This window comes from Rousettus aegyptiacus, unplaced genomic scaffold, assembly GCF_014176215.1.
Source record: "Rousettus aegyptiacus isolate mRouAeg1 unplaced genomic scaffold, mRouAeg1.p scaffold_m13_p_2, whole genome shotgun sequence".
NCBI lineage: Eukaryota > Metazoa > Chordata > Mammalia > Chiroptera > Pteropodidae > Rousettus > Rousettus aegyptiacus.
The window spans coordinates 135,522,883-135,530,501 of NW_023416295.1; the positions used below are offsets into that span (position 1 = coordinate 135,522,883).

A 7,619-nucleotide genomic window follows, 5' to 3' on the forward strand; every position below is an offset into this window, starting at 1 on the left:
AATGGAAAGACAAAGAAGCAGAAACCATATGAGAGAATAGAATAGAGATCCAGGAATAATGGAGTCAAGCAAACTAATAAATGCAGAGTTCAAAACACTGGTTATAAAGATGCTCAAAGAACTTAGGGGAAGTGTAGATGAAGTCAGTGAGAACTTTAACAAAGAAAGAAAACATAAAAATGGAAATGGAAATTATAAAAGGGAACTAGTCAGAAATGAACACAGATGAGTATATTAGAGGAAATCAAGAGTGGATAAAGAAGAGGCTCAAAACAACAGTGTAGAGGATGAGGAAGCCAAGGACACTCAGAACAGCAAGAAAAAAGCCAAGACTATAATAATTTAAGATGCTTATGGGACACAATTAAATGTAAAAAGTGCCGGTGTCACAGGGGTACCTGAAGGAAAACAAGAGCTTGAAGAGCTATTTGAAGAAATAATGAAAACTTCCCTAACCTGGTGAAGGAAACTGACGTACAACTCCAGAGAGTACCGAAGAAGATGAACCCAAAAAAGCCCACACCAAGACACATCATAATTCAAGTGCCAAAAGTTAAATACAAAGAGAAAATCTTAAAAGCAGCAAGAGAAAAGCAGTTACTTATAAGAGAGTACCCATAGACAGGCAGCTGATTTCTCAAAAGAAACTATGCAGTACAGAAGGGCTTGACACAAAATATTCAATGTGAAAATCCAGGATCTACATCCAAAAATACTTTATTCAGCAAAGCTATCATTTAGAGTCAAAGAACAGATCAAGAGCTTCCCAGATAAAAATAAGCTAAAGGAATTTATCACTACCAAGCCAATATTACCGGAAATGTTGAAGGGTCCTCTTTAAGAAAAAAAAAAATGTATCGAAACCATTAAGAATGGTAATAACTACATTCCTATCAACAAGTACCTCAAATAGAAAAAAGTACTCCAAACAAAAGATAAAGTAGCTGAATGGATAATCAAACAAGACCTCCCCTACATATGCTGCCTACTAGAGACTCACTTCACATTAAAAGGCACATGCAGACTAAAAGGAAGGGGATGGAAGAAGATGTTGCCTTCATGGACCTAGAGGGTATTGTGCTGAATGAAATAAGTCAGATAGAGAACGACAAATATCACATGATCTCATGTACACCTGGAATCTAAAGAACAAAATAGCAAAAATGGAAATAAACTTATAGATACAGAAAATATTTAGAGGGCTACTAGAAGGGAGGGGGGTTGGAGGGATGGTGAAAAAGGGCAAAGGAATTAAAAAGTACAAATGGATAGTTACAAAATAGGGAACTATAAAATATAGCATAAGGAAAATAGTTACCAATGTAATAAACATGTAAAGTGGAAGAGGGGTATAGATTTAGTGGGGTGATCACTGTTCTGTACAATTGGAACAAATATATTTTTGTATGCTAACTATAATTGAAAAAACTCATTGAGTTGTACAATATAATAAATAAATCAATTTTTAAAAGTACTAGATTGGCCCTTATACTGGGTCATGTGACAGTCTGAATGCTCTGAATGGGGCCCATAGCAGGAACAGACTGGGATGCCAGCAGCCGTGCCACTTGGGCCATGTGATTTGACATGCCCTATGATGTTGAAGGTGTCACTTGTGGGAAAAGATGTGAAGAATTTGTGATAAGGCTTAGTGGAAGAATCATAATGTAAGGCCCTGAGATTCTGGAGTAAGGCTATGCCGTCTGGAGAGAAGAATTATATGTTTTTAAAAAAACAACTATTCTACTGCTATTCTACTGAAAGCCATTATATTTCACCACTCAAAAACAGTTTACTTAATTTCCTTTTGGGATAGTTTGTTGTTGGTGTATTGAAAAGCAACTGATTTTTATATGTTGACTTTTACATTCCGAATGTGTTTATTAGCTCAGTTTTTTTTTGTGTGTGGAGTCTTTAGATTATTTACATATAAGCATCATCTGCAAATAAATAATTTTATTTCTTCCCTTCCAATTTGGATGCATTTCTTTTTCTTACCTAATTGCTCTGGCAAGGACTTCCAGTACTAAGTTAAATAGGAGTGGTGGAAATGGTATCCTTATCTTGTTCTAGTTCTTAAAAGCTTTTAGTTTTTTACCATTGAGTATAATGTTAGTTGTAGGCTTGCCACATAGTGCCTTTATTGTGTTACGATAAATTTCTTCTATACATAATTTGTTAGTTTTTATCATGAAAGAGTGTTAATGTTGTCAAGTGATTTTTCTGCATCTATTCGGATGACCAATAGACCATTCTCATGCTATTATATGGTATATTACACTGATTTGTATGTGTTGAAACATTCTTGCATCTCAGGGATAAATCCCACTTAATCACATAGCCAACACATGGAAGCAACCTAAATGCTCATTGACAGTTAAATGGATAAAGAAAATGTGGAATATACATACAGTGGACTATTAAGCCTTCAAAAAGAAGGAAATTCTTCCATTTGTAATAACATACATGAACCTGGAGGGCATTATGCTAAGTAAAATAAGCCAGACTCAGAAGGACAAATACTACATGATACCACTTATATTAAGAATCTAAAAGTGTCTTACTCAAAGAAGCAGAGAAAAGAATGGTGACTGCCATGGGGTGAGGGGGAAACAGGCAGATATTAGTAAAAGGATATAAAGTCCGTTACACGAGATGAGTTAAGTCCTAGTGAGCTACCATATAGCATACAGCCTATGCTTAACAATACTGCATTGTATACTTTAAAATTCACTAAGAGGGAAAATTTTAAGTATTCTTACCGCAAGTAATAATAAAGAAGGCAGAAGAAAACTTTAAGATGTGAAGAATATGTTTATGGACTAAACTATGGTGGTTTCATGGATGTATACTTATCTCCAAACTCATCAAGTTGCATACATTAAATATGCACAACATTTTGTATGTTAATCATACTTTAATTAAGTGCCTTAAAAATTAAACACTATTGTTTCATTTTCATTCCAAAATGGCATAAGAGGAGGAAATAAAAAGCACTGGTAAGTACACTAAAGGAGGAATGATCTAAATCTTGTTCAAATACTTCAGTGAGTCAGTGCCTCTTGGAAAGTACGAACCACAGTCAGTAGAGGATGCTGTTGCATCTTTTATAAAGTGCTCTTTCAGAGAAAGCTTTCCAGGGCCCTGGCCCTCTATTAAGGGCGGGAAAGGAAAATGAAAGTGAGTTGCAGGGATGGGGATTGCCTGATGAAATGATTCACGCAATTTGACTTCCTCTGAGCAAAATGGCAAGGGCTAAAAAAGCCATGAAAATGCAAGGGAAATTATAAGCAGATGGAGGCTTTGGTGCCAAAACTGTCCTAGGAGTAATACGCTAAGGTAATTTTAAAGACAAAGAAAACTATATATTTGAGGTACTTGTATACTGCTATCTCCTTCAATATGTAATTTAGTCATCATAGGAGTCGACCATTCCCAGATTTCTGGAAGCCTTGATCTTAATTAAACAAAGTTGCTCTAACACAAAAGATAGATTTACTACTCCAGTGCTTTTTGACAAGGTCAAATGTGTATACTATGGTTTGCAGCATTTTCCCTCTTGGCTCAGATTGTAGATTTCTCTCACTTATGCATGGAGATATGTCCTGGAATATGTTTGCAAAATATACTATAAGTCATCAACGCAGACATTTGAATGTCTGGAAACCCCTCAAGGTGGTACAATCATGTGGTTGTAAAGAATGCGGGAGTAGGGAACTACAGGCCAGGACAAAATACCAGTTCTACCCTTCTCTAGCTCACTATGTGAATTCGAACAAGTTGTTCCATCTCTCTGAACCTCAATTTCTTTATAAATTATTCTCCACAATGACTTATATACAGCAAACCCTCAATACATGTTAGCTATTATTTATAAATGGTTTCCCTTGTTTCGTTTGATTTTCACAAGAGTTATGAAGTGGATGAACAAAATATTTTTGTCCCCACTTTAGAGATAAAAAATGGTTTGGAGAGCTTGAACTGCATGCTGACATTCCCACACCTAATAAATAAGAGAGAAGGATTCCAATTCTGCTTTGTCTGAAGTCAAAAGCCACACTATTTTTTTTGTAACCTACACCAGTGCTTCTGGTGTAATCATTAAGGGACATGAAGATCATCTGCGAATCCCAGCAAAATGCAGCTTCCAACTCAGTGGGACTACAGTGGGGCCTGAGGTTCTTCATTTCAAACTTGCTCTGAGGTGGCCCGCATGCCAGCATCATCTCCTGGGAGCTCATTAGAAATAAGAATCTTGACCCCAGATTCATTGAATCTGAAGTTGCATTTTAATAAGATCTTGGAAGATGAATTTGTTAAAGTGTAAAAAGTACCAATCTAGAACAGGAGATAATAAACTTTTTCTATAAATGACCAGACAGTAAATATTTTAGGTTTTACAATCTCTAGTGATTCCTTTGCTAATTCAAGGCTTACAAACTCAGGTTTAATCCACACTGTTCTCTTCCGTGAAAGCGGAGTAGTATTTGATGAAGTATGGTCTCAGTAAGGACACATGAGTTTTTTTTTTCCCTGGACAAGCTCCACAAACATCAAGGTTCTCAATTTTTGCCTGACAAGATACCTTCTAGTGGAAAAGCTCCTATGTCTGTGGCAACAAAAATTCCAGCTGAGTGGAAACATCTGACTCTCCGTGAGTTTTATCCACCATTTTATGATTCCTCTTCTTAAATGTTTAAGTACTCCACAAATATACCAAAACAAGAAACTTAAAGGGCAATGTTCACAGAAACAGTGTGGGACCCTTGATAGAAAGCAGATGGGATCTACCACGAGAGATGACTGGAAATTCTGAGTAAACTCCAAGAAGTTTCCTTTGAAGTCTCATACAGGTGATTCTGAAGTAAGCAGTTTAGGGATATCTTGAGAGAACCTGGCCCAAGCCAATCTAGCTGAAAATGCATTTGGTACTTCTGACAGAACTAGAATGGAGTTTAAAAAAATTGATGGTGGAATTTAAAATGTCTTTTTTTATTCTGACTAAATCAGATTTCTAAAGGTTTACAAATTGTTTGATGTATCCACTAGAGGTCATGATTGAGTTTATATTAAGGCCAAATTATGAGAGCAATAGTTCTCAAATCTTCTGGTTTTAGTATCTCTTTAAACTCTTAAAAATTAATAAAGACCACAAAGAATATTTGTTTAGTCGAGTTATATCTATTGACATTAATATATATATATACTATATACAGTAACAGAAATAAAAATTGAGAACTTTAATATTGTCAAATAACTATAATAAACTATTACATCTTAATATACATCACATATTTCTACAAAAAATAACTTCTTCGAAACAAAAATATTGTTACTGAGTAGAATGGCATTTGTTTTTATACTTCTCTTTAATGTCTGACTTAAGACACCTGGATTCTGCTTCTGCATTTAATTTTTTGTGATGTCAGACATGAAAAACTCTACTGTAAACTTGAGACAATGAGTGTGACAACAGATATTAATATCTTAGTATTATTATGAAAATAGTTTTGATCTCGTGGACTCCCTGAAAGTCTCATGGAGCAATCCTCGCCCCCTGCACCATCCCCAACTCCAATGCCCAGGGTTCCTTAAGACCACATTTTGAGAACTATTGCTTACAACAATAAAGCCATTTTCGGACTTTCAAAAGTTGGCTCAACTATCTTTTCTAATACTTATTTTCCATTTCTCTACTATCTGAACTATGTAGTTAGAATAGTGACTATTAATCTTGTTTATTTTCCTACTCGAGTCTCTGCTCATGTGTTTTTGTGTTTCCTCTTGTTTTAGTTCCTCTCACTGATCGCCTTCTGTCAAATCTACTATATCCTTATCATATCAAATATGATTTTCAAATTTGAACTTTATTCAAATTGACTTTTCAGAAATATCTTTCTTACTTTGCTCCCACTGCTCTTGGGTGAAATGATGTTCTTAAGTATTAATTTTTATAATCGTCATTTCAGCATAAATTTTATTTCCCGTGGCTAAATTTAAAGTTCTTTGAGAATGCCTTTGTATAGAATTACGCTTAGCACAGTTTTTTTCTTCCTGAATGTGACTGCCAGTCCTATCTTAATGAATGAATAAAAGAATGTATTCATTTTTTTTTAATATAAAGACATTGCTACTTATTTTAAACGAGGTTTCCAAAAGGATCGTAATCAATTTCTTTAAAATACTGGAATTTCAAAAATCAGAGAACAAATCATAAGATATGAATGAGGTTACAACTGTTAAATGTTACTTAATTCTCAAGATCACATTTGTCTGGCAAAAGGTGATGAGCTAAAAAGTGGAACTAAATTCAGCTGTGCCTTAGCAGAAATTTAAAAACATTTATAATAGAAATATTTTACATAGAAATGACGATTTTAGGTATTTCATAACCCACAAAATCATTTGGAAATAGGTTTACGTAAGCGAGCTATAAAGCTTATGGTGGTGTTTTTTTTTTTTTTTTAATTCAAATCACATAATCTACATGTTTACAGGCAATTTCATGTGTTTATGTATATTTCCCAACCGTGCCTAAGGAAGACATACACAGTCTGTTTTGTAGTACCACCTATTAGGCTGTCTGAAAAGTACCAGTTCTAAACACAGTTGAAACAATATTCCCAACAGAAAGAAAGTATGAAGTTCCTGTCTTCCATAATGTTACTATTCCCATAGTATCCAATTAAAAAATTTCAATTGTAAACTTTTAAATTTAAATATTTTGTGAATAGAATATTTTAAATGTTTGAATCATTTCAGTTCTTTTCTTATTAAACTGGAATAAAAGAACAGAATCTACACTAAATTGTTCATTCAATCCAGCTAAACTTCCTTTAAAATGTCTGCACTATAATTTTCTCTTAGAGTGGAGCAAACAGATTCAACAAATTAGGTTTTAAAGCTCAGCTCCAAATCTTTGGCAAGTTAGTATACATTTCTGAGACTGTTTCCTCATTAGTTTAAAACAAGATAGTAATATTTACCTTGCAAAATTTTGATCACTTATTCAAATGATAATAGTTATGATTTGTGGGGCATTTATATGCATTATTTTATTTAATCCATATAAACATATGCAATAACTACCATGATTTTCCCTTATAGGAATGATGATTTTAAAAAATTTTTTATTTTATTTAAATTTAATTTATATAAAATAAAAATCCACAGATCTTTAGTGTTCAGTTAAATGGGGTTTGACAAATGTATATACTCAGTAAGGTATTATACCCCAATTAAGGTAAGCAATACATAGGAATCATGCCTTTAAGTAACTTTCTTAAAGCTACATTGTTAATTTTGAGCTAGGGATTGGGACCTAGGCAGTCTGGTTTCAGAGTTCACATTTTTGACTCTGTTATTCACCCTCAGCTGCTTTTTTTTTTTCAAAATCTATTTATTTTTATTTATTCACTTTTTAAGGCTAGGTAACCCTTGGTTGACATCGCAGATTGCAAGGACCTTGTCAGTTTACAATCCCTTATTTTTTATTTTTTACACCTATAGCACCTGGTCTTCCTAGCTGGTCTCCCATCCAAGTACTAACTAGGCCGGACCCTGCTTAGCTTCTGAGATCAGATGGGATCAAGCTTGTTCAGGGAGGCATGGCTGTAGAC

The 7,619-nt window shown here is 34.2% G+C and overlaps 1 pseudogene; it reads right to left on the minus strand.

Annotated features, from left to right (window-relative positions):
* Positions 1 to 7,500: 7,500 nt before the first annotated feature.
* LOC118614738 lies at positions 7,501 to 7,619 on the minus strand (annotated as a pseudogene).